We start from the raw sequence: 9,969 nt of genomic DNA on the forward strand, positions 1-9,969 counted from the left end.
TATAGGTAAGAATCTCAACGCGTTTCTGGAGACTAAGCTCCCTTTTAGTCTCCAGAAACGCGTTGAGATTCTTACTCATATGGCTTGTGCTGAAGTCTGTATCCTCTATGCTTAAAAGTATGTTAATAAAGAAAACTCTTTTTTACGGATTCGGTGAAGCTGGACATTCTTTTCTTTTTTGGACTCTGTGTAGTACCTGTACCGAGCCCTAGGCTTCGGTTGTTGCCGGAATGTCCGCAAGAGATTGCAGTAAGGCTTCCCACTGCCTTGACCGATGGCTGCCAGCTATACGGTACTTCCCTATCGGACTATCAGGAAGTAGTCCTCTTTTACTAGGGCTCCCCTCCCAGGGGCCAGTCCCAAGCTTTAAGTATGTCTGTCACTACAGTATGTAGCTGGGCAGGTCTCCACCACAAACGCTAAGTATTACATTTACATACATTACACATATTGTACCCAAGCTTTAACTTGCCCACAGGAGAACAGGAAAATCCTACGGTGGGTCACTGTGCAAGAGTGGACCACCACCCTCTTATATGAGCAGTACTTGGAATAATATACTTTATTCACTGCGTACAAAGGTGTCATCTTATTCATGTAACAATCTACCCAGTTCATTGTTATATAAATTTGTGATTGAGGATAATGTCACATTTGCATGTAGCTGTAAAGTGGGGCCCTGGAGTTGGTTACTGGTGAAACCTTGGCACCCAATCCTACACTGCTTGTGTCCCTGTCTTCAGTCTTCTTGTGTACTTTGCTGCGTAGGACATATACTATTTTAGGGCGCTGCCTCCATAACACTTATAATGTATCTTGGGACAGGAGTTGACATTATGATACCACAATGGGTGGAGATATGTGTTCTGCCTTCTGTAAATGGTGCCCCCCATAATTCCTGGTTCAACTTGTAGAGTATTGAGGGAAGTAATGATGACTCCCATCATTGTAACTGTGTAAAAAGAAAGTGAATACAAAAAACTACCATGACACTTTTAATTTTTAGTTTTCTTTTTTTATTGGAATAGCAATAAGCAACACTGTAATAAAAATATTACCGGCCCTTTAAGAAGTTAAAGCATGATCACAATGCCTCTCAGGTCAGGCCCTATACAGACCACAGAACTAGGTGTGGGCATTGAGGACGGCCTGAGAGCCACTGGACCGAAAGATCCAGAGGAAGGCGAAGAAACCCCTCGGAGAGTTCTGCCTCAGGGGGGAAAAAAATTCCTTCCTGACCCCAATTGTGGCGATCGGATATTTCCCTGGATCACATCTGTCCTGATGCATATTGCTGTATATCTGCATGTATTATAAGCTCAGGAGAGTCGATTTGGAAGGGAAAAGATAAATACACCTTGCTCCTAGGAGCTTACAATCCAATATACAATATACACCCTGCTCCTATGAGCTTACAATCTAATATACAATATACCGTATTTTTCCGACTATAAGACGCACTTTCCCCCCCCAAAAAAGGGGGGGAAATGGGGGGGGGTGTCTTATAGTTGGAATACAGGCTTACCGGCAGTGGTGTGGCGGCGGCAGAGGTGCGGGGATGAGGAGGCGCAGTGAGCGGTATGTCGTGAGCGGGGTCCCTTTCACAGGTGAGGTGATGCAGCAGCCCTGTAAGCAGCAGAGCCGGGTGAATCATGTTGTTATCGGTGGTGGCGGCCATCTTCCTGAAGCCGCGCGTGTGCAGATGGAGTGCTCTGCTTCCCGGGGCTTCAGGAAAATGGTCGCGGGAGACCGCGCGTGCGCAGATGGAGATTGCGCGTGCGCAGATGGAGATTGCGGTGGCCATTTCCCTGAAGCCGAGTTCACAGATTTAGATCTCGGCTTCAGGAAAATTGCCGCCGCGATCTCCTGCGCACGCGCGGCCTCCCACGGCCATTTTCCTGAAGCCCCAAGAAGCAGAGCACTCCATCTGCACACACGCAGCCTCAGGAAGATGGCCGCCACCACCGATAACAACATGATTCACCCAGCTCTGCTGCTTACCGGGCTGCTGCATCACCTCACCTGTGAAACGGACCCCGCTCACGCCATACCGCTCTCTGCGCCTCCTCATCCCCGCACCTCTGCCGCCGCCGCCACACCCTGCTCCTATGAGCTTACAATCTAATATACAATATACACCCTGCTCCTAGGAGCTTACAATTTAATATACAATATGCACCCTGCTCCTATGAGCTTACAATCTAATATACAATATACATCCTGCTCCTATGAGCTTACAATCTAATATACACCTTGCTCCTAGGAGCTTACAGTCTAATATACAATATACACCCTGCTCCAAGGAGCTTACAGTCTCATGTACAATATACACCCTGCTCCAAGGAGCGTACAGTCTAATGTACAATATACACCCTGCTCCAAGGAGCGTACAGTCTAATGTACAATATACACCCTGCTCCAAGGAGCGTACAGTCTAATGTGTACAATTTACACCCTGCTCCTATGAGCTTACAATCTAATATACAATATACACCCTGCTCCTAGGAGCTTACAATCTAATATACAATATGCACCCATGCATGCATTTTATAATCTGAACGTAGCTTACCGGGGTGGCGGCTGTGGTGGAGTGGAGTGGAGTCGCAGGAAGCAGGGTCGTTGCTTCAGGAGGCTGGTGGAGGTGGCAGGAGTGGGCCGAGGCTGCTGGCCCTGGGCTCTCATAAGATGTCGGCGCCGGTGAATTTCCTGTGGTGAGCTTCGGAAAAATGGCTGCTGGAGGTGGAGCATGTGCAGATTGAGATTTCGAGAGACAAGATCTCATCTTCGAAGATCTCGTCTCCCAAGATCTCAATCTGTTCATGCGCGGCCTCCAGCTGCGATTTTCCCAAAGCCCACCACAGGGAAATCAATGGGAAAGGGGACTCCACTCACCAGCGCAAACATCTTATGAGAGCCCAGGGTCCGCAACATCGCCCCACCCTGATGCTGCCGACATCCTGAAGCAGTGAACCTGCCTCCTGTGAAGCCACAAGCTACTGTTAAACCAGACTAGAAAAAACATCCCCATGTTATTTAAAAATGTTATTTTTTTTCCTATTTTCCACCCAAAAATTGTGGTGCATCTTATGGTCAGGTGCGTCCACAAAATACACATATGTATACAGATAGCAGACACCGAACAGGCTTTAATCAGAGTGTGATCAGAGTAGCATCAGTTTCTCTCGGAGGTGGAGAAGGGGAAAAAAGTTTCTCCATTTTGTCAGCCTGTGAAAATCGGAGAGCATATATAAATATATGTATAAATATATTTATTTATGTATATTTAATTTCTTAATATATAGTGTGTGTATAGATAGCGGTGTGGAATTAATGGTGCTATGTAAGTGAGTAAAATAAATAAATATATATGTGTTTGTGTGTATTTGTGCAATTCTATAAGCCTATGCACAGAGTAGGATACAGGCTAATAGACGTTCTATCAAGCCTGTACATAGATTTGAGCCCGCTCAGGCAGAGCTCTGTGCTTCTGTGTGCTGGACAGCGTGCTATAGAGCAGCTGTGTGGAGCGATCAGTGGGTTTCCCAGGATCCAGTCACCAACTGATCAACTCGACATAAGGGCCCATGCACACAACCAATTTTGTCATCTCAATGCTATCCGTGGTTTTTATGGATAGCACTTGTAACTATGATATTCTATGGGGCTGTGCAAATGTCAGATTTTTCCCTCGGACCCAGTGGTCCACTGAAAAAATCGGAGACAAGTCCTATTTTGATCCCAGTTTCAGATCAAAATTGGCAATGCAAGTCTACAGGCCCGTGAAAAATTTGGACCCCAATTGGATGACATCTGAGTGCAATCCGATTTTCACAGACTGACAATGGAGAAGGTGGAGAAACCTTTTTTCCCCTCTCCATGTCCGAGAAAAACTCTGATCTGAGTTTGATCAGAGTCTGTAACACTATGCCATTTAATCAATAGTGCCCATGATATCCTGTGGTTCCAGTTCTGGTTCTCCTGCTGCTGCTTCAATCTACTACGTTCTCCATTGTTTCTACTCAGCCTTCCTGCTGCGCCACCGTCATCTGTCCGTGCTTCATTACAGCTGCTCATCTGAACTAGATGAGACATAACACCTATCATTACAAAAAAGAGGATTACATGGTAGGTCCTATTTAAGGAGTCATCCTGATACACAAGAGAGAACACGTCACTCAGAGATATTTGCTGAGGTTTTTTAGGGGTAAATGGTGCAGTTCTAAATTTCACCACGAACACCCCGCAGCTACACAGTGTGTGAATGGGGCCTTAGTGTTAAGTGAGCAGCTACCTACCGGGACTTGTCTTCCTCAAGCTGCTGCTTCTGGGGACACAAGGTGATTCGGTGATAATAATGATAATAATCATGTGATATCTATGATGTCATGTGCCCTGTGATGTCATGTGATATCTATGATGTCATGTCCCCTGTGATGTCATGTGATATCTATGATGTCATGTGCCCTGTGATGTCATGTGATATCTATGATGTCATGTGCCCTGTGATGTCCATGTCCCCTGTCGTAATAACGGCCACTGGTGTGTTATGTATCAAGTTTCCAACATCAAGAGTAGAATTAATAAAACAAAATCACAGGCTGCAAATAATCACCAGCCTCATTTTTAATTGAGTCTTGACGCACGTTAAAACCTAAACATTTCCACCCTTTTATTCTAATCCGTGTCACCTACTGTTCTATGAACTAAAGGAAAACACAGGACGCCATACTGCAATTCCTGATCACGATAAACCGTCAGTTCCCAGTCACCCCTGATCCAACAGGACCAAGGGAGCCGATAATGGAGAACTGTAGCAGTCTGCAATTACATTTATGTTATAAAAACGTCCTCACAACATTAATGGCAAAGCTACGCAAAAATGGAACCAAATGGAGTTGTCTCACCTGGCCCACCCCTCTCTGTATGCTTTTATTAGAGCACATGGGTGTCACAGAGGGAAAAACCAGCCGAATGCTGAGGGTCTTCAAGACCAGTGACACATGATCAGTTGATCGACCAGCAACTCCTCATTTAGGGAAGGGATTGTCCAGATTGGTAACCCCTGTTAGGCCGGGCTAACACTGGCTTAATAAAGAGCTAAAATCTTCATATTTTCCTTGGAATCTGGTCAATAATATTTTTTTTTTTACATCATCGAATCATTATAGCAATCACAGGACACATGATACAGTGGTTTTTGCTAAGATTTTCAGGTGAATGATGCAGTTCTGAATCCCACTACTAATCCCCCATCGATACAATATATGATTGATGTCGTAAGTGAAGAGTTCCCTACCTGGACTTGTTTCCTTCAAGATGTCAGGCTCTAATAAAAAAAGATGGCTCAGGTGTTGCAGTTTGCACATTCTATGTACATTATGTCGTATGATGTCTATGATATTTATGTGCTTTGTGATGTCATCCAAACTGCCTGTTAACCCCTTCCCACCCAATGACATACTTTGTTTTTGTGAACAGGTTATTTAGAAGCAACGGTGCAGACAATGAAGGGACAATGGTAATCATCCTCAACTATTTATCTTAGTACCACAGAAAGGAAATCTCACTATACAAATGGAGTGCCCCCATGGGGCCGTGGGGTACTCGGTACTGGGTCCTTCGGTTCACAAGGGGGATGTCACGGTGGCTGACCCGGTCCGTGCCCTTGGGACGTCCGTGTTAAAGGGAAAGGTCTTTAAAAGGATATGTTCGTGATGCCACCTGTGGTATTCGGTCAGGGTGACCGACGCTGCTTTAAGGGGTCCGCTGGGGTGATGTTATGGCAGCTAGATGGTATACCTTCCCACAGGTGAAGTGTATCCCCAGGGCTTCCTGGTGTGTAGATGGTGGATGGTGAAAGGCGCAGTGAAGAACGAGGACACAAGGTTGCAGTCTCTTTACCTTTTACTAAAGGCTTCAGCATCCACAGTCCAGGGTACCAGACCACAGGGCAGGCAGAGTGCGGCCAGTTTGGAGGAAATCCAGAGTCCCCTTGTCCAGGTAGAAATCAGTAGCCTTCCTCTAGCGCCATGGTGTTGTAGTACCTTACTGCTAAGCTTCTCATAAGTCCTCACAACTGTTGAAGATGTTACAGATGTTATGTCTCTCTCTGTCCCCCAGATGGATAGGACAAACCCGTATGACCGGTGGCTTGAGGCGTTTTACAGGGACTCTATCATGCCCCAGCCTCTAAGCGGTGCCACCTTGCCTCCTGGGTGTAGGGGCGGACAGGTAACGTGAAATTAGCTGTCCTGCCGGACTCTGGAGCAAGGCATAAAGGATCATTGCTCCCTCGGTGTTCCGGCTGCCGAGATCCTGCGCCTCAGAAGGAGGCAGCCTATGTAGGGCAGAACTTCTCTGATATCCACTCCTTTGCTACGACTTCTTCACCCTCTCTACAATACAGTTCTTCAGTGTCTCTTTCTAGAAGCTGCCGCACTTAGGGCAGGCCCAGCTCCGTGTCCTTCTGTCTCGACCTCTGACAGGATCCCACCCCTGTCAGGGACCAACTACCTGAGCGAAGCTCAGCCAGAATCTCACTAACTTCCTCCCCAGGCAACCAGTTTTACCTAAGTGTGAGGCGTGCCCTAATAAACAGGAGCAGAGCTCCCCCTGATGGCCTGGAGTGCAAAATGTGTTGCATGTTTGTGATACCTGGATTCAGTTGTGCTTCTTTGCCTCCAAACGTAACATCACTCCCCCCTAGAGGAGAATGATATCACTGCAACAACCAGGACCCTGGGGCGCTGCAGGAATATATATATATATATATATATATATATATATATATATATATATACAGGTAAACAATGTTAGGAGTCATAACAATAAGAGCAGTACAGTAATTTCTGACACTTACGAATCTTAATGCAATATCTTCAGCATTCTATTTGTATACATTATCCTTATGGTTCAAAAGTCAAATAAATATTTATGTCTTTCTGTCTTAGTTCAATGGGCGCCACACTCAACAATAGACCTGTAGCTGTCGTAATCTCTACAAGCGTTTTTGATTGTTACACTGGCAGTAACGGGGGTCACCAGTATTTGCCGCTAGGCCACAAGTCCTTCATAAGTGAGTCACTTAGTACTCTGTAGGTGCTCACCACACTATCCACCCTCTTTCTCTTCTGAAGCGTGGCCACAGCGCATACCCTGTACGGTATGTCTATGCTGGAAGTAATGGCCCGGAGGAATGGTCCTCTGCTACAGCCAATGAACACGGTGACTTTGGCAGCAAGACACGTCGTGTAGCACAATCACAACATAAGAAACCACAAGGGTGCTTGGATTCGTCTGTCCATAACACTTTTTTCCAATCTTCCTCTGTCCAATGTCTGTTTTCTTTTGCCCGTATTAATCTTTTCCTTTTATTGGCCAGTCTCAGATATGGCTTTTTCTTTGCCACTCTGTCCCTAAGGCCAGCATCCCGGAGTCGCCTCTTCACTGTAGACATTGACACTGACATTTTGCGTGTACTATGTAATGAAGCTGCCAGTTGAGGATCTGTGAGGCATCGATTTCTCAAAATACAGACTCTAATGTACTTGTCATGTTGCTCAGTTGTGCAGCGGGGCCTCCCACTTCTCTTTCTACTCTGGTTAGAGCCTGTTTGTGCTCTCCTCTGAAGGGAGTAGTACACACCGTTGTAGAAAATCTTCAGTTTCTTGGAAACTTCTCGCATGGAATAGCTTTCATTTCTAAGAACAAGAATAGACTGTCGAGTTTCACATTAAAGTTCTTTTTTTCTGGCCATTTTGAGAGTTTAATGGAACCAACAAATGTAATGCTCCAGATTCTCAGCTAGCTCAAAGCAAGGTCAGGTTTATAGCTTCTCTAATCAGCCAAACTGTTTTCAGCTGTGCTAACATACTTTCACAAGGGATTTCAAGGGTATTCTAACCATCCATTAGCCTTCTTACACAGTTAGCAAACACAAAGTACCATAAGAACACTGGAGTGATGTTGGAAATGGGCCTCTATACACCTATGAAGATATTGCATTACAAACCAGACGTTTGCAGCTAGAATAGTTATTTACCACATTAAGAATGTATAGATTGTATTTCTGAATCATTTAATGTTAGCTTCATTGGAAAAAAAACCTGTGTTTTTCTTTCAAAAATAAGGAAATTTCGAAGTCACCCTAAACTTTTGAACGGTAGTGTATATATAATATAAAGTTTCCACATATGCATATCTTGTGCGCACTAAACCACATATGACTATCAATAAAGTTGTCACAGCCAAATACAAAAACTGCAGCATCAAAAAGATAATAAAAACATATGTAAAAATAACAAACTAAAAAATGCAATTAAAAAATGAATAATTAATGTATATACCGTAATAGGTACAGAAGTGTTTTATAGAAGATCTGAAAATCAAAATCTCACCAAATACTCAGGGAATGTATCATTGAAAAAAAAAAAAAAAAATTTGTATGAATCTTTTTTTGTATCTTTACTTATTTTTACCTTTTCTTTTGCTCATCATATGTTAAGTCTTTTTAAACGTTTTTCATCCACATCAGGTTGTGAAAAACACTTGATGGGAGAGTGTATGTCAAATATTGCTACAAAAATAAATATATTCAGGAAACAAACTGAGCAAAAACGCTTTTTAAAAAAATTCAAAACGGTTTAAGGAAACTAAAAAATTCCTTAAATTATTCCCTAATGGAGGAGCATTTCCTTAAAGGGTTGTCCACTCCAAACTGATAAGTCTGCAGTCACTCTGTATGACTGCAGACTTATGAATCCGCCCAGTGCACGAACTAGCAGGTATGTATGAGTTATAGATCCTCCTGGCCAGTGGTGACTGCAGACTTATCGTTGTGGACCGGACAGTCCCTTTAAGCGGTTTATGCTGGAAAACTTGTCGTTTTTTACCCCACTCAAAATCTAAAACTAACTTCATACATAGTGGAGCGGCCCCCAGACGCAGGACGACGGGGTACTCGAATCCGGGTCTCTCGGTTCTGAGGATGTCACAGTGGCCCGACCCGGTCCGTGGTCCTGCTAAGGGGCGCCCAATAAAAGGTGTAGGTGGTGGTGTAGGTCGCAGTAAATAACGAGGACACAGGGTTGCAGTCTCTTTACCTCTTTACTGAAGGCTTCGGCATCCGCAATCCAGAGCACTGCTAACAGGGCTGGCTGAGACCAGCCGGTCCGAAGGCGCATCCAGAGTTCCCTTTACAGGTGGAAATCAGTGTCCTTCCTACCAGCGCCTTTGTGTTGTAGTACCTCCCTGCTGAGCACCACGGGATAGTCCTCACAACTGTCGTGTATGTTTCTGTTCTTTCTCTCCATCCCCAGATGATATGGATAGGACGCACCTGTATGACGGGGTAGGCCTGGAGTTATTTTATAGGGACCCTAGAGACGCCCCTCTCCCTCAATTGCCTCCGTTGTCTTCGTTAGGTGTAAAGGTGAGACAGCCAACCTAAAGTTAACTGCCCGGCCGTAGTTCAAAGTAATGCGTAGAGTCTCTTACTTCCTCAGCATTCCGGCCGCCGACTACGCGCCTCAGAAGGATGTTGCTGATCTTGAGGCACGACTCCTTCTGGTTCTATCTCCTTTGTGCTGTGATCCCATTTCTCACTTCTCTACAATACGCTTCGCTTCGTGTCCTTTCTTAGGAGTCTGCCGCTATAAGGCACAGGCACGGCTCCGTAACGATCTGTCCCTTTCTAGGGCTCTTTCAGGATCCCACCCCTGACAGGTCCTCTCTCGAGCTCTCCCCAGCTACTTTCTCCCTGACTTCCTATCCAACCCCCAGTTTTACCCATGTGTGAGGAGTGGCCTAGTAGATAGGACTTTTTGCTCCCCCTGGCGGCCGGAGTGTGAAGTGTAATGTGTGTCTGTGATACCTGCAAGGTGAACTCTTTTAGTGCAATCAGACGTACCATCACTACCCTTAGTGGCGGAGCGACAGTACTGAAATGACCAGGACTCTGGGGCGCTGCAC

At 45.2% G+C, this 9,969-nt stretch overlaps 1 long non-coding RNA gene across 1 annotated transcript; it reads right to left on the reverse strand.

Moving 5' to 3' along the window:
- Nucleotides 1-993: 993 nt before the first annotated feature.
- Nucleotides 994-1,538, reverse strand: LOC143781293 (uncharacterized). Its single transcript, XR_013216649.1, has 2 exons — nucleotides 1,398-1,538; nucleotides 994-1,357 (listed from the first exon to the last, which is right to left on the reverse strand). It is a non-coding gene; the product is annotated as an uncharacterized LOC143781293 (long non-coding RNA).
- Between the last annotated feature and the right edge of the window lie 8,431 nt (nucleotides 1,539-9,969).

The sequence above is a fragment of the Ranitomeya variabilis genome, chromosome 6, assembly GCF_051348905.1.
Source record: "Ranitomeya variabilis isolate aRanVar5 chromosome 6, aRanVar5.hap1, whole genome shotgun sequence".
NCBI lineage: Eukaryota > Metazoa > Chordata > Amphibia > Anura > Dendrobatidae > Ranitomeya > Ranitomeya variabilis.